This window comes from Panthera uncia (assembly GCF_023721935.1).
Source record: "Panthera uncia isolate 11264 chromosome A1 unlocalized genomic scaffold, Puncia_PCG_1.0 HiC_scaffold_16, whole genome shotgun sequence".
NCBI classification, from domain to species: Eukaryota; Metazoa; Chordata; class Mammalia; order Carnivora; family Felidae; genus Panthera; species Panthera uncia.
In genome coordinates, this window is record NW_026057576.1 from 58,260,813 (window position 1) to 58,279,912 (window position 19,100).

Sequence of the window (19,100 nt, forward strand, 5' to 3'; positions counted from 1 at the left end):
CAATTCCTTGGTGACAGGCAAAGGAATTATATATACTGGAAAGAAGTCTAGAGGTAAATATACATCCCATTTCAGAAAATAGAGCTTCAGACTACATGGCCTGCTTAACTAAATTACAGATGAAGAAATGGGCCTGCCTAACTTAATTACAGATGAAGAAATATTCAGGCAATACAACATAAATATAGAAAATTCTTCTGAACTTCCAAAGAAAAACTAAAAATTACTTACAAAATAATTACACCAATGATAAAATACAAATAAAATTGGATACATTTCCAAATAATGGCAACAATTAGAAATCTAGAATAATCAGATACATTTCCAAATAATGGCAACAATTAGAAATCTAGAATAATCAGTTTCACGAACGTCTTAGAAGGCCAATAATCCAAAGTTATTTTTATTCTCCCATGTATATACACTCAAAGAAAACATTATTTATCATCAACAATGTATTTCAGCAGCTATGTCTTCTGGAAAGAAGCTACTCTGTGCTAGAGTATGCCATGTCAAATGAAACAAGGATTACCTGAGTTCTTGAACAAATAGAGTATGTGATATGTGACCTCAAGTACTGCCTCCACATATACACAAATGCTACTGACCTATTAAAGAACGGCTCTGCTAGTGTTGGACCAAAGAATTGGGAGAATCTTTACAAAATCAGGCAGTGAAGGTCCACTTATCCTCCTATGAGACTTAAGCCTCAGGGATTTTATTTTCATGCTCATTCTGATTAATTCTTTCTCAAATGGAAGAGATATTTTTGAAAGGTTATGATATTCAAGGATTGGTAAAGTAATTCATATCCACTTATAGTTTATTCCATTGAGTGTTTTAAAATGAGAATAGGTCAGGGAAGGAAACCCTCAACCCAGTATATGAAATATTGGGCATAACTTATGGATATCTACCTAATGACTTAAACATCTTTGTTTATAAAATATAGGGGTACCTAGAATAATTGTGAGGATTATTTGTGATACTTTATGCAGAGGTGCTTTACAAAGTAAGGCAAAATGGTTATGAATCATTAAGTATTTTAAATCCCATTAGATAGACACTAATATAAAACACAGCAAGCTTTTTGAATATTTGTCAAAGGATGAGGAAAGTTGTCATCCTCATATACATCACTCATTTTTTCCTCCTAACTGTATCATTTCCTGTTACTAACTGCTAGTTACCCCCTCTCTGTCCTTCTTGGTGTGTGTAAGAAGTCATTCACATCCTTCATAAACTAATTTCCCTGAGTTAAATGAAGGAAAATTGTTCACTATGGCTAAAGCGAGATGCTGTTAAGAAGCACATATATTACAGAAATGCCTTCAGTATTCATAGCTTTAAAGCCTATGGTGAGGAGAGTAAAATGTTCTCACTTGTACAAAAATGACTGCATACTTTATACAGAGTGGCACTTCCTCCTACCTTCCCAAGTCAGTAGTTTTATCCAAGTATGCCATTAATCAGAAGAGAGAACAGTTAGAAGTAGAACAGAAGTGGGATGGATCTTTATATCACATTAGATAAAGGCACCACAGAAACAAGAGATGGTAGGAAAGTATATGACTTGTTATGATTTACTTCCTCAAAATTATCTTGGCATATACTGAATCATTTGCTAGGTGTAGTCTTGTACTTCAAAGCCCAGTCTGTGCCAGACTTACAGCACAATACTTGTGAAGTATTTAAATATACCTCTAGTTGTAGATTAAGTACCCACAGATACTTTTTAAAAACATCTACACACCACCAGGTAGGATTTAGTGTGTTGTATCATGAAAAAATATCAAAATAATGACTTTTATCTTTCCAAGCAACATACAAATACAAACTGCTCTGAAAAACTCCTATCCATTCTAAAATATTTATAAAATGAATTAGAATATTTGCGTGAAATAACTATAATTAATGAGGAATGAGGAGAGCACCTGCTTTTATACAAAACTCTTGCTTGTGTACTTCTCTAATTTCATTAAATTGTCATCATTTTAGTGAAGAGACCATATATATGCATCTATTTTCTTCTTTTGGATATTTTGATTGCCATTATTTTCTTAAAAGTCACAGAAGATGTAACAATGCAAATGACATAATATTATTTAAATAATACATTAGAATGCTTAAAAGCTTCTCACAGTGGTCTCTGCTCTGCCCAAGCCTTTGTAAACCAACTGAGAAGCAGATCGTTTTCTGTGGGAAATAACCATTGCTTCTTTGGTTCAATATATCCATAAAATACCTACATTATTAGTCATAATTACTACATTACTGTTTCTTATATTCATAGTAAGTGAAAAATCAGAAAAATATATCTATACTTTTGGAATTTCAAAGTATTTATAATGGGCTTATAAACATAAATAATTCCTTAAGCTAACATAAGGGCTTATGTGCATGAGCACTAAAGGCAGAAGGTCTATTTCAAATCTCACTGTTATTTGTAATTCAATGGTTTTGTGTAATATACTATTTTATGCCCCAGATTTCACCTCAAATAGTTCCTACAAGTTCATAAGAAACATAAGTAAAACACTCTGCTCAGTGCCTGGCCTACAATAATCAATCAACTATTATTATTTTTATATCTGATGATAAAATATTCATTTCAATTCAACAATTAGAAGTAAGAATATTATTTCTACCTTATTATAGTCACTGGTTCTAACAAGATATTGGAATAAGATATGGGAGAGATAATTTTGATGTATCAATAAAAGGGACATATTTTTGGTGATCAATTTATATCATTATGTGACATCAAAAATTACATTATAATAAAAATAATAAAAAAAACAGCATTCCAATAAAGGATCCATAATGGGTTTATCTGATAGAGAAAATGAGGTGATATGATGGTCTTACTATTGAATGTGTAAATTTTCTCCTTCTCCTCTTTCTTCCTCTTACTTTTAGTTTTAGGAAGTAGGAAGATATAACTTGGAAAAAAAATCTCATCTTGACCAATTTTGAGACCCGAGCTAGAGGCCAGGTTCACATCCTGATTACCTCTCTTCACAGGTCTTCCACTCATACATCACTCCTAATCTGCCCAAGGGTATAAATATTAGATAATCTGAGACAGCCCATAGGCTCAAGAAATTGTAACTAGCTAATCCTAAACATTCCTTCCCATGGAAACCACAATAAATGCTGTTGGCCAGAATTCATTCTCCCTCTGTCTCATGAGGAACCAAGCGGTTCCCTTGAGTGGCCAAGTGGCTATGCTGTGTTCTCCAAGAGAACAGTGAATAACAAACTATAATACTCTTTCCAGTTCCTCTTTCTAGATCTGCTTCTGACCTTACCAAATGTCCATCAGAGTAATTTGGTTAAAATAGTAGATTAGGGGAGTAGGTAGAGAACATTTGTAGTTTCATGCTGGAATGATTTTAAATGTCCTGTTGCCATTTACAAACTAAATATTTCATTCCATTAGTTTCTCATCTAAAGCCTACCAACTCAGTTTTCTGGCAACAATGCTACTCAATTGTTGATGACTGTCACCTTAAATATTGTTTCTTTCAGTCTTTTAAAAATTTCTGTAGTAAAACTGATTACTCAAAGGACAGTCTTTGGATGGTACAACATACACATTTCTCAAGGAAATACAATGGAGACTGCAAATAAAAATGAGCCCACAATTTAAGCTAAGTTTGGTAACAGGGGTGACCTTCCTAGTATGTTAGGTATTCTGCCTTTTAGATATGTATTTTGGGTAGTGATACACGTTTTAATCCATTTTTAATCATTTTCTACCCTGACTGGTACCCAGCAGGTTGATCTATAGGTGTTTCAAAATATCAATGGTCTTCCCTGTGCTCTGGCTTCTGGTTGGGTATAACAAGTGGGGCAGGAAATCAATGCACAGGAGAAGAATAATGCCTGGGTTCTTATTCTCCTAACTTTCTCATTGTGGGATGGTCTCAACTGGTAGTTTCCCTCGACCTGAGGTCACAGCCCCTTCAAATCACCCTCCCCCACCCTCCCTTGATCTGTTTGGATTGTGATAATTGCTTCCTGTATTTGCCCCCTGAGGAACTAGAGGTGGTAAGAACCCTATAATTTCTAGCTCCCAGAATACTGAACTGCTTCTGCTTTTCCAAAACTGTGGTTTTCCTACACTCCCAGGGTTTTATGAGTGGTTCCTTACTAAAGTTTCTAAAAATTGCCCAAAATAAATGTGAAATGGGTCTTCTGTTGGGAACCTGGTTGATGTATTTAGGGTTTCTTACATTTATACTACTGGTTTTTTTAATTAATTAGCAATCCACAGGGCTCTTCCATGAAAGGCAACACAAAATATATTCTTTTCAGAGGTCATGATTTTGAAATTTTCTGCTGTTCAATGAAAAACCCACTTAAATAACATGGCACATGTTTTAGCCACTTTGGATGTAATGCTTCTACTTTTACCCAATTTAAACTTGAAACCATGGAGCAAGCAAGAAAATTAGAGAACAAAGTACTTTTAATTTCTTTATTGGGCTCATTTTTTTGATAATGGAATCCAGGGTATACCTTTACCTAACATTAAGGGCTATTATAAAAAAAAAAAAGAACAATAGGAAGTTGGGTTTTTTGTTTGTTTGTTTTTGTCTTCCTCATTGTTTTAATGAAGTTAAAGCTGCATTAGTCTGCATCTTGTGGAATCCACTTGGGAGAAAAATTTTTCAGTTGTCTGTACTGGAAAAAAGTCCTGAATCTCTTGAAAATTAGACTTGTTTTAATATTTAGAAACTTAATTTTTTAAACTATTTCCTACTTGTTTTGGTGGTGGAGATGCTTAGTAAACTCCTTATAACTAATGTTTGTATATTTAGGGTTTTGAAATTTTATACAAATTTTACAGAGCTCTATGGCTTGCATTCCTGAAAGTTATTCTTTTTCCTGATTTCTTTTCTATTTCTTTTCTAATTTTATATTTGACCCTGATTCCATCAAACATGTATGTTGTCTTTGTATTGTGTGTATTCTTATAAACCGTCTTCAGTTACTTGTGACTGAAGACAGAGTAAAATTGTAAGTATGTTAAAATAAATGTTTTACCTTGGGAATTGTTCTCAAACCTAAGAACAATTGGTATAAAGTAACCCCTAATCCCAAACAAGGTGCAAGATGACTTATGAAGGACTTACAACGAGTGTGTAATAATTTTAAAAAATATATTAAAATATAATTCACATGCCATCAAGTTTGCCAATAAAGTGTAAAATTAGTTGGCTGTTAGGATATTTACAGAGTTGTGCAAGCATCACTACAATCTAATTTTAGAACATTATCATTTCCCCAACAGAAACACCAAACCCATTGGCAGTCTTCATCTTCCAGTCCTTCCACTTTTTTCTTTTTTTAAGAAATTTACCTACTCTTGACATTTCACACAAATTCAAGAAGCATACAATATGTGGCACTTTTGTCTGGCTTTTTCACTTAACATAATGTTTTTGAGGTTCATTCATGTTGTGACATGTGCCACTACTCCATTTCATTTTACTGCCAAATAATATCCCATTCTACATATATACCAGCAGTTGGCTTAATCATTCATCATTGATGGACATTTAGATTGTTTCTGCTTTTTGACTATTATTTTTCTATGAACATTCATTTATATGTTTTTGTATGGATGGGCATATGCCTTCTACCTTTTGGGTACATAACTTGGAATAGAGTATCTGGGCTATATAATAACTTCATGTTTAACATACCGAGGAACTGTCAAACTACTAAGAAATAGTTTAGAAAACCATTTCTTATCATCCAGTTTGAATATATAAAAGAGCTTATAAATAGAATCTCTTGTGCTGGGCAGAGAATTCAGTAGTGAAAATTTGTCTGGTTCATTTTTCCCTCCTATAGAGAGTAGGCAAGGGAGTGTCCTCACTCAAGTTTCTCCACGTGGGAAGGTCTTCTGGAGAAACCTCTGGAAAACTTTATCTATATCTTATTAAACCTGGTGGATTCAGAATTGAGTACCTCTCTCTCTTTTGAAAAATTCTAAAGAGTGGCAGATAAAAAATGGAGATCCAGAAGAAGTCAAGTTGTGAAAAATAATTACAAACAGCCAACCAGGAACATGGCAAGTGTGCTAGAGTTCTGCATGTGAAGGGCTTTCTGTCAGTTATCTTTCTTCTTATCCCCTCCTTCTCTCCTCTCTATTTCACCTCAATCTTGGATTGAAGTTGTCTAAGAAAAGTTGTCTCAGAAAAAGGGAAGGAGGCAAAGGACAGCTATTAAACTGAACTCTTAAATTCTTCAAACTTTGGGTTATCTCTTACACCCAGGATGGTATGCAGGCTAGGAACATAGGTTGTGCTTGCCTTTTGTGACTAATGCCAAAACTGCAGGACTCACTTTACAGCACTTTGTCCCAATCTTCACTAAAACACCCCACATTTCTCTTTGATATCAGGCTGGATATTACTCTTAGTTGATATGAAAACATGCTGTTCTTCTCTCATTAAGCTGTAACTTATTGTAGCATATCTTGAGTTCCTGCTTACCTCCCTACATGATGAGGTAAACTAGAGGAAGCATAATGAGGTAGGAGAACATGGATATCCACTTCACGACTAGTTCTCCTAAACTTGCCACAGTGTTCAACACTCAACTGATGCTTAATAAGCATGCGTTCTATGCATTAGTAATTAGACAGTGCATTGACCTTCGTATCAAAAGGCATAGGGTTAAATGCAAACTTTCTCCTTCAATTGCTTGATCACATTTTTTTGGAACATACTTAACTGTTTTAGTCTTAGTGTTTTCATCAGCAAAATGACTGTTGTGCAAGATGAACATTAATGCTTTTCTTGTCAACTCTGATTAGAAGACTTAGTTGCAGCGTAACTATTTTTTAGGAAGTGCTCATCTACATTATAATTGTGTTGGAAGTGCCACAATATCAATTACTGAAGTCTTGATCAGATATTATTGATGTACATCATCATTTAATTTGTTTGTTCTATCTGGAATGATTGAAGAATATTTCCTTCTACTACATTTATTCCACCTAAATATTTAAGTATTTTCAAACAATTGTTTAATATTTATGTAGTTAATATATTTTCTGAGAGTTTCAAATATTATTTTTTCTTGATTTTATTTTATGAGATGAAAGTATAAAATTTTGGAATGTCTTTATTTGTTCTGATTTTTATCCTCTCTCAAATATCTCTGACTATTTTTGTTTTCCTTTGGCATTACTGAATGTACCCACAATAAAATCAGGGATTTAAGAAGTATTCATTTATCATGTGTGCTTTCTCATTCATTGTTTTATAATAGATAACAATGCTTTTTGAACTCATGAATTTTTAATTTAAATATGAATATAGATTTTGCTATCCTGAATAGCTGAACCTGATGAATACTGATTTTATTATTACACAATGCAAGAAAATACACAGACTCTTGTTATCAGTATATAATTTATGTCAGATAATTTTTATATTTTGTACATTGTGGTTTATCATAATTTTAGATATGTATCTTTAAAAACATCAATGTGTTTACAATTTTGCCTGAGTATTAGAAAAAAATTGACTTAAAAATTACATTTATAAATATATGTTAGCTGTTTATGATAAAACTGAATTTTATTTATTTCACTGATCTAAGAATGTGCTGAATAAGTAAAACTCCTCATTAGATATATGTAGAAGTAAAATATAAAAGACATTCTGCAAGTCAGATAATATTAGTAAACTAATTATTTTCAAATATTTTAAAACCTGAAATATACATCCATGTCTCATATCAGAAAAATGAATATGCTTTGCAAGAAAATGATTTGGGAAAACAAAGGAGAAATGATCCAGATGTATCTGTGATAAATGGAGAGCTGTCCAGATCATAGCTTAACCTTGGGCACATTATACTCTTCAATCTAAGAGAGTCAAAGATCAAACATTAAGCTTACTCTCCCAGAGAAGTATATTGGTATTTGATAAGGACAAAGAGCAAGTTGTTCATTCTCTTCACTGAAAGATGATGGAAAAGAAACAAATTTTATCTAAGTTCTAGGTTAGAGCTATTTCTCATAAAATGAATTCATGTGATTCTGAGCTCCATTTAAAACCCCAGATTTCAAAACCTACCTGCCAATACCTGAAATACTCAAAAAAGAGGTTTGAAAATGCAGGCAATACATCAATGAACATATTAAACACTTGGAGACTGTGGGATGGAAATTAAAAAAAAAGAAAAAGAAAAAGCAGAAAGGTGTTAGTCCTAGAAAGGGGAAGAGTGAATTCTGACAAAGTAGCAAACATATGTAGATAGCAGTGCAAGAAAGAACATTTTCTAGGGTTGCCTTTATATCCCTCTGCTTGAGCTAGACACTGTGCACCAGGGATAATTTTGTCACACAGCTGCAAAAAAATGTATGCCTGTTTCCCTTAGTTTGTATGTACACGCGCGCGCGCACACACACATACACACACACACACACACACACTTTTTTCCCCTCCTTTAAATAGACCTGATTGTATATATAAATAATCTTTTCCACATGAACTTGATCTATTAAGATATTACTACTTTAATGTCTCTTTAGCATTCCCTATTGCTCTACTCTTTGGTAGTTACTTTTTAAAATATATTTTATGCTCCTGAAAGTTTAAAGTGATATACTATATCAATGGATCCCTCATGTTCTCCAAAGGTGAAAAACAATTAATGAATCTAGTTCATTAGTTAATTAGCATGACATTGAATTTTCCAGGATGCTTTTTCTTCTTTTGGATGAAAATGAATTCAAGTTCTATAGGGAAACATCAGCTCTCTCACAGTTAAAAGTAGGTAAAATGTGATGAGTTAAAAATGTATGTATTGTTTGAGCCAAACTTTATAGGTGTTCTTTCAGAGATCCACAAATGCAACATTGAGCTAGTAACCTGAAACATCGATCAAACAAGTAACACCCCTTTAACTCTTCTGGTATTATTTACCTCTAATATAAATTTTTTATATATTTCACAGTTGTAAACAAATTATATGCTGTCAGAAAGCAGAATATTGGGTAGAAAACTAAATTTCTGACACTCAAATGTCTTTAGTCTGACCTTGAAAGCATTTGTTAACTTTACTATGCCAGGTATTTGGAGCACTAGAAAAATTAATAATGTGATCTTCCCTGCACTGATAGGGTGATAATGCATTTATGCTTTGTCAGTGTAACAGTCTTTTCTCAGAATTTTGGTTGCTAGGGCTGTTGTGACATACTCTGCTTTGGCTCTGAAATAGGTTCTCTAATCCAATTTCCAAGAAGATAAATTGAAGCCAACATTCCTTGTTGGTTTTGATTCATCAATAGATTGATTGATTTAGTATTTATTTGGTACTGTTTTCCAGTGCAGAGCCCCAGTCATGTCCCCAGTAAGAAGTAACTGGGCACAGGAAGGCAAATTAACTCTTTCTGGTATTACATTTTCATGCCAACTGACTTTCGCTTCCAAAGGTAGATGTGCCCTGTGAGCCAACTGTAGTTAATCATAGCCTAAATTATGTTGGCAGGGTCAAATGTAAAATTCAAAGGTATTAAGAAGATATCCAGATGATATCTAACACAGAGAGATAGTGGCAGGTTCTAGAGAGCAGATAGCCTACAAATTATGTCACGTGTAAAGCTACAATATATTCACCAATAAAAAAGCTATATTCAAATAAATTTTTTGATGTTCATTTAAACAAGAAATTTAAAAAATAACAATTACTAAAGGTACCTCTTGATAGATTATAGCTTGAAGTCATATTTTAAAATACCCGTGCTCCATGAATGCTATGTGTCAAGCATTATTCTAAACATTCAAATACATTAATTGGTATATAATTTGGAAAACTCTTTACCTAATTACTGTCAACAACGACAATTTTCTTGCATCTCAGTGAAAAACAGTCCTTACCTATCAAATTGAATCATATTTACTGCCCATATGTCTTAAGAGAATGTATATGTAAAATAATTTAAGGAATGAATGAAGTATGAGGCTAGAAGCACACTTGACAAAACACCACTATTTCTCTTACTATAAGGTTCATATTAAAAATTCCTTTCAGCTTTGTAGCTTGAGGGAATAATTCCTACTTTTGTGTTTGTAAGATACAGTGAACACAGAGAAAACCTAAGTATGCAAAAATATACTAATTTGTTTATAAGTTCTTTTTTTGTGCTTAATCCCTAAAGTAGTGATGTACTGTCATCAGAGAAATTTCTTGTATTTTAAATGTTATCATACAAAAAACTCACTCTACTCCTCTACTATAGCTAATTCTAAGTTTCTCTAAATCTTTTTATCTGAAAGGAAAATATAACAGGATTTAGAAGGGAAATGGAATAGTGCATGCAGAGAAAAAATACTTTAAAAATATAATGCATTATTTCTCAAAATTAGCTGGCGATGCTTTAAAAATCAAACATTAAACCCATTCAGTTGCTTGCTAGTGGAGACAGATTCTATCCAATGTGGCAGCAAAACAGACAAGTATAACCTAATTTGAGTATGAATAGAAAATCTGTTAAAATGAAGTCTATTCTGTTACCAAAGTTCCTCTGGTATTCTGGAATGTTATAAAGTCTAATGAATAAGATTATTTTCCTGTACATAAAAAAAAAAATCAACATGAGCCCTGATATTGCTAAAATGTCAGTAAGTACTATAAGTCACCTATAGGGATAAAACAATTTGTTTCATTTACATTTGAAACTTTTAAAGGATGATAGCCATAGTTATTCTTCACTGAAATGCATTCTTTATAAGACTTTGCTCTTTTGGACTAAACGCAAGGATATTGGTAATAAAACAAATTCATGCAGTCCAAGAACAGATTACAAAAACTTTAATACAGTCATATTCTAAATATCAATATAATATGAAAGAGTAACATACATTTAATGAGCAAGTAAATAAAAAATCCCTTATTTGTATTTTTTGTCAATAAACAAAACAACCTGAAATCCTTTCTTCCACTTTTTTAGTCATGTAATGGGTACAGTTAAATTGAATAAAAAGTTGGTACAAATTAATTACCTACCTCTCTCAAGGTTCCTTACACTTAAGCAAATATATGTTTTTCCAATAAACCTTTAAACAGTGTCCCGGCCTGATTTTAGAATCCATATATTTAACAAGTGAAATACTCTTTAATCTCCATAGTTCTATATTTTCCTTCACCTTAATGGATAGGTATTGCTAAGGGATGTTGTAAATCTTCAAATTACCCTATAGCCTGGCATACTATCCATTTTGCAGCACCTCATAATGTTCTGGTTGTGTTTAGTGTCATCATCATGACATAAAAGAAAAACCATAGTAAGAGGGGATTTGCCATCATTAATTAATAACCAACTATATGGGGGGAAATACGCAATACAACTGATCCTTAGCTGTGTTTATTTTTTTTTAATGTTTTATTATTTATTTTTGAAACTGAGAGAGAGCACGAGCAGGGGAGGGGTAGAGAGAGAGAGGGAGACACAGATCTGAAGCAGGCTCCAGGCTCTGAGCTGTCAGCACAGAGCCTGACATGGGGCTCAAACTGGAGAACACGAGATCATGACCTAAGCCAAAGTCGGACACTCAACCAACTGAGCCACCCAGGCGCCCCATTAGCTGTGCTTATTTTAACTTTTGTAAGTTAGTTACAGTATAATATATTTCATTGTCTAGGTTGCAGAGATTATGTGGATCTATATTGAACAAAACTTTTTTAATAACAGACCAGTCACTATGCTGATACAGTTTGCCTTCATTTCTTCTTGCTTTTGCCCGAAAAAGGAAAACAAAACAAAACTCTGATGTACACTTAATATAAGACAAAATTTTTTAAAAAACAAAATTGACTAGATAGAGTTTCTCTGTGATCTTTTTCATTTATGGTCAGAATAATATAGCTCACCTTTCATAGGAAGAACATTCAGAACATTTCATAGGAGAACATTCTCATAAAACTGTGTTATAGTAAAGTAAGTTCAGGTCTTCATGAGATCTGTCTTTTAACATTTCTTTTCTTATAGATGATCTATTTTGAGGGTTAAGCACTTGAAAATGTTCAAATTTAATATTTCATCCCCTAGAAATCATGATAAAATATTTTAATGTCCTCTAACGACCCCTGTAAGTACTAGATGCCTTCCTAGCCTTCACTGCTTATCTCACACAATGTAAAGAGGAACAGTAACTCTCCAATCTTCAGATCACCAGGGGGTAAAGCAGGCAAACTTCTCACTTGTTTTCTTGTCTGATTGAGGTGTAATTTGCTTATAACAAATGTAAGTAAACAGCTCATTAAGCAACCACCAACCTGATCAAGTTATAGAACATTCTGATCACCCAGAACACGGCCTTTTAATCACTTTCCAATCAATCCTCTTCTCTGACCTCACAAGAGAACCACTGTTCTGAATTCTACCACCATAGCTTAACATTGTCTGTCCTGGAGTTATGAATATACGGTCTGTGAGAATATCTGCTCTTTTTTATATATTTTCTTTCATTTTTATTACAATGTACCATTCAACTCTATGGATATACCACAGTCTGTTTCAAACACTGCTCATTTCAAACCATTGAAATGTTGTGAATATTGATTTCAGGGGCAAAGCAGAATATTTGTAAGACAAGGAGGAGGTTTGGTTGATAGCAGATGCTATGGTTGCCCCATTGTTTACCAGGGACTGAGGGGGATAAATAATTTTTGGTTTTTGTCTAGAGGAAGCAAATGCCTAACATACATCTGGAGAAAAGATTGGCTGCCTGAGGAAAATTTAGTCTTATATCTAATATGTGACTCTTGGATTTTAAAAATTACTAATAATTTTATGTAATAGCTTTACATGATATATTGATTATTTAACAGTACTTTTATGTATTTGATCAAGGAAAATGCTTTTTTGCCTTTCTTCTTTGATCCTTTAAAGTATATATAAGATAACTTTCCAACTCTTGCCTCTTTTGTTTACAATGACCTATAAATTAAAAATATCTCCAGACATAAAATTGGGACTGATTGATTAACCTACGCACATTATTAAGCAATTGCAGAAAAGTATTTTGGATCGTGAAATACATTCTGCACAAAATAGTGTATTAAAAGCCTAATTTTAGTAAGTAAATTAATGGCATTGACAACATACCACTGGTTTATTCTAGGAAGATTGCCTGGTATTTTGCTTCTGCTATAATGTGTCTTAAGGATGTATTATTGTCTCTTAAATTGTATAGGCTTTTAGAAACACCATAATGAAGATATGCCTCTCTCATATGTGTATTTATTGATATAATGAAGGAAGGCATTATGATCTAAACAAATATCTATATACTTTATAAAATCTATGAGCCATATTAGGATAAATTAAACAAATATTTAAGTAAAAATAATGATGCAAAAATTTCAGAACAGCCTAGAAGTGTACTGGAGTCTAATATATTTTCAATCATTGTGGGTTTTTTTAATCAGCATTTTAGCCATTTATATTGAATGTAATTTTCTAGTCTCCAATAAAAAGGGTTATGTTTATTCAAATACACAGTAAGACATAAGAGATTTATTGTGGAGAAGAAATCATTCCTTTTTTTCCTTTCTTTCTTTATTTTTTTATTTAGAGAGAGAAAGAGAATGGGTGTGAGCAGGGGAGAGGGGCAGGAGGAGAGGGAGAGAGAGAGAGAGAGAGAGAGAGAGAGAGAGAGAATCTTAGCAGGCTCCACACTCAGCACAGAGCCCGGCACAGGGCTTGATCCCATGGTATCATGACCTGACCCAAAACCAGGAGTTGGACGCTCAACCAAATAAGCTACCCTGGTGCCCATAAGAAATAATTTCTATTTCATGTAAAGTATAAGGTTGTTGGAACAGCAAGTTGTTTCTATTTGTAAGAAAGACATATTCCTCAACATCACAGTCCTGAAAGGTATCTGATGAGTATTAATAACACACCATTTACACTATAGGTACTATGCCTTGTGATAATATTAAAAAAAAAACCATGAGTATACCCTTAAAATTATTTTATGAACATATAGAGTGTAGAATATATATACATATATGGCTATATTGTGTTTATGATTGCTCATTAATTCTTTCAGCAAATATTAAGCACATATTATATGCTAGACTCTATTCTAGGCACTGGAAATACAACAGTGAGAAAGCAATAGACCAAACACAAATAAATATGTGTGTTAAGTAGTGATATGAATTATGGAACAAATTTTTTGAACAAAATCAGAGACATAGGAAGAGCCTGGGGTAAGGGGATGTCTTTTCTTTCCAGACGGTAGTGAAGAAGGCCTCCTGAATAAGTGATTTGTAAGCAATGAACTTGAAGACAGTATGTGAGCAAGCATATATTCCAGGAAATAGTTATCCAGGTAGATGGTGTAACAAGTTCAAAGTCTCTGTGGCAGAAACAAGTTTGACATACTCAGGGACAGCAAGAGGTGGAATGAACAAAGAGGAAGATTGAGACTAAAAATAATGAGTGAGGGGAACAGTGAGAGGAAATGAAAAATTATCAGACATCTCAGTGCAAAAGGTGAGTAGGTTATTATACATGGGTTCTGAAATTTAAGGGACAAGTCTGTACTGCAAATCAAAAGTTGACATTCATTATCATAGATAGAATTGAAATTAAAAGTCTTGAAAATGGATAAGATCACCAAAGAAGGAAAAATAGAAAGGAGATGTCCAATAACTGAATCATGGTTCAGAGATACACTAAAAACATGGAGAGGATTAAAGCTGAAGGTGTGAAAGACACACACTAGGGACTGAAGCTTAGCTAGAGAATGAGCAACCCCTCAAACCCACGGCCCGAAAGGAATCAAGCCAGAAAAATAAGTACCTTAAGTATGTCTCCCCCCCACTCCAATCTCCCCCTATTTCATTCCATGAGTTGATCCCAGTAGGAAACCAGAAAGCAGGCAGCTCAGATGAAGCAGCCCACAGAGGCTAATCTTCTGTGACAGATCAAGGAGAAACAAGAGAATAATGAATCTGTAGGGGGAAAGAGAGAGTATTATCTCACACATATGGCATGAAGAGTAAGTTGGATTTAACCAGTTGGCGATGATTCTAGAAAGTATGGTGGGGGAGAGAAAGGACAAGGAAATTGAAGAAATGTACAAGAAAGCCATAATAATAGTAATGCAATATGCACTCTGGGAAAGAAAGTAGGGAAAAGGGGAGAGAGATAGTTCAACAAAGTAGGAACAATAGATTTGAGGTACTGAGATAGTTGAAGAATAGCTGGAGTCAGATTACTATACAAAGTTATGGAACAAGGTTAGGAAAGAAAGGAGGTGGTGATAAGAGAGGATGGCACCCATCCTGGCTAAGGTCTATTGTATGATCATGCAACTATGTGGCTGAGGCAGACTGGAGAACAAAATAATTAGAGGAATTATTATAAAAATCATAGTATATAATTATACTACAATACACTTACATAATGATATATATTATTATAATGGTATATGATAATAACAATATGTATCATTATATAACTATACTATAATAAAATTATATTTCAATTCTAAGACCATGAAATTTCCAAGCTAGGAGAACTCAAAGTACTGAAATTTTCAGCTATGTGAAAAGTGGAATTACGATGAATTAGGGAGTTATATTAGAATGAGTCAATTGTATGGGGCTCCTAGGTGTCTCAATTGGTTGAGCCACTGACTTTGGCTCAGCTCATGATCTCGCAGTTTGTGAGTTTGAGCCCCGCATTGGGCTCTGTGCTGACAGCTCAGAGCCTAGAGCCTGCTTCAGATTCTGTGTCTCCCTCTTTTTCTGCCTTTCCCCCACTCATGCTCTGCCTCTCTCTCAGACATACAAATAAACATTAAAAGAGAGAGAGAGAGAGAGAGAGAATGAGCCACTTGTCAACATCTTTGTGAAAAAAAAAAGTTTTGTGTCAATTAGTACAAAAAGGTGATGTGAGAATAATAGGAGAAACAAAGCCTAGAGATTATGCTGCAGTTGGAGTGATTCCAGAGACTATGGCTGAAAGTTTTTGTGGAGTTCATGAGGAGTGGACTGTGAGGTGGAATATGGGATTTAGAGACTGAAAGGGGGTAACACACTTGGGTTTGGGGCACCTTATGGTGAATGTCACAACACAAAGATTTAGATCTGGGCAGGTTTAGTGAAAATTATGTCAGCCATTTTGTTGAGGTGAGGCTACGAGCCTGGGTTTGGAGAGAGAGAGAGAGAGAGAGAGAGAGAGAGAGAGAACTTCATCTTGTCAAGAACCTGAAATGATCTTTACTCTTTCTCATGTTAATGTGGAAGCCAAGAGTAGTGGTATATGATTAAGAAGTAGCTAATTATTTACCTCTTTATTAATACTTGTTTGTATGTATTCCTATAACTCTTTTTGTAATTATTTCATATAAGCAAAAGGAAGAAAATAAATAGTGTCAAACTGTCAGACTAGAAGATGCTGTATTATTTGGGGTTTTATTTTGAGTGTTTTGCTTAGGAATATTTGCTACATCAGAAATATTTTTCACTATTTGGTGACTTTTTTATATATGATAGTTTTGAATAATAATTAAATATCAGAACAATCTGGCACCTACTGCTAATGTGATTGTCTTTGAAAAGAAAGGCAAGTCAGGAATAGACAGATTTCTTGTGGGTAGAAAGTAATAGCAAGGAATCTCTGTTAACAGTGGGAGCCTTGGGGAAGTAAGGCAAGCTCTCTGTCTCCTTGATATTCTGAGTCCTGAACAGACACTTTTAATTTTCTTAGAATAAGCCTAGGGAAAACCTAAGAGCAATGAAGTCCTGTCATGGACCAGGATAGCTCACCAAGATCTTATCTGTCAGCAGCCATATCCATCCTCAAGAATGGATGCCTAGACATTGAGAACATATACTCTGGGAACATGAACAGGAATTTGGGAATATAGACCATGTAACCTGCTTTGGAAGCAATGGAAGATAGGATTGCAGTGGGGTGGGTAGTTGATCCCAGGTCCATTTATGATAACAAAAACAATCAGTATTTTTCTAATTTTGATGTATTATTTTTGGATTGTGTAGGTTGACGAAAAAAAGACTTGGATAAACTAGTCTAGAAGCCATTCTACATCTGGCTACTTGCTCCTGATTCTCTGTTCCTATTAGGTATTTTTTTGAGGGAGAGGTGTGAAGAGGAGGGAGTGTTTGGAACACCACTGATTGGACTTCTGTCTTTCTGTCCATGTAGGCTTGGAACAGATGACTGTTGCAATTATAAATTTGTTCTGTTATTGTTCTTTTTCTTTCTCTCTAATTGCACCCCAAGCAAAAATGTACTGTGGTCTATTTGCTAGGAAAATAATTTTAGTAGCCGCAGAATCTCAGCGTCTCTTCCAATCTTGCTCAAACATCTTGGGGTAATAAGTACGTTGACAAAAGAAGGAAACATGATTAGATTTGATTCTATGTCTTTTATTACACAATTAATATTTTTTATATTACCCAAGTTGACTTTTATTTACAGCTTTTTTTTTTAACATTTATTCATTTTTGAGAGACAGAGCATAATCAGGGGAGGGGCAGAGAGAGACACAGAATCAAAAGCATGCTCCAGGCTCTGAGCTGTCAGCACAGAGCCCAACCCGGAGACTGAACTCACAAACCATGAGATCATGACCTGAGCCAAAGTCAGATGCTAACCTGACTGAGCCACGCAGGTGCCCCATATGACACACATTTTTAACAAAAATTACCCCAAACATATAGGCCTAAATTACATAATGCTCATTAACATTGGTTTGAAATGATGTAAATAGGCAAACAGATTCACATAATGATGAAACCCGCAGTTTCCTTAAATTCATAATATGATGTAGATCCATTTTATTTCAAAATGATTATTCTCTTTAATAATTAAATAAAAAAGGTTTGTTTTCAAAAGCTATATTATGAAAAATATGATATAGCAAATCATTTATTTTAATTAAAATGGCCTATTATATAGAACATTAAAGATAAAATTTGATTTGATATATGCACCCTCATTTTGAAAAGTCTATTGTGAAGCGCTATATCTCTTGGTTTGACATTTTTCTGCACTTGAAGAAATAACAAAGGTTAGAGGCATTTTTTGTTATCACTGGGAAAAGTCACTGCTTAGTCACTGACCTTGGAAAATGCAGGAAAGATAAATTAATTTAATATAAAACTGCATTTTCTAACATAAACTGAGGCAAAATCTCATATAAAATTTTTAATCAAATTCCATTTAATATTTAAAAGTCATAAACACAAATTGTTAGATTTTCATGGGACTTACATGAAAATGTGCAAGTTTAGGGGCACCTGGCTCAACCAACAGTCGGTTGAGTGTCAGACTCTGGACTGCAGCTCAGGTCATGATCTCACGATTGGTTTCTTTCAATTGAGCTCTGCCTTAGGCTCTGGGCTGACAGTGCAGAGCCTATGTGGAATCCTCTCTCCCTCTCTCTCTGCCCCTCCCTTGCTGTCTCCCTCTCTTTCTCTCAAAATAAACATTTAAAAAAGTAAATATATATGTTTAATGGCAATAATAAATTATTCTACCCAGCCAAACTGTTTTTTCTTGCAAATTCTTCCTTTAACCTTCATGAAAATCTGTCCCAAATTTCAGTATATATGCACATAGGTACAGACGTGGCCACTTAAGTGTTTCTCAGTATGTCCTGTTCAATGCCACTATATTCACCTTGATCCAAATTAGCATATTAATATATTATGTATATGATACTATTAACTTATATTTGTGTGTGTTTATAGATAGAGGAATTGGTTCACATAATTACTGGGGCTGGCAAGTATGAAATCCACCAGGCAAGCTGGAAACTCAGGAAGATTTCTATGCTGAAGGCTTGAGGAAAATTTTCTTCCTGAGAAACCTCCAATTGTACTCTTAAGGTCTTCATCCCATTGAATGGGGCTCACCTACATCCTCCAGGGTAATTTACTTAAAATGAACTGATTTTTCATCTCTGATTTTTTATCATTTCTACAAAAATCCTTCATAGCAATAAATAGACTAGTGTTCAATCAAACATCCAGACAACATACCCCAGCAAAGTCGATATTTGATATTAACCATGACTTATGCT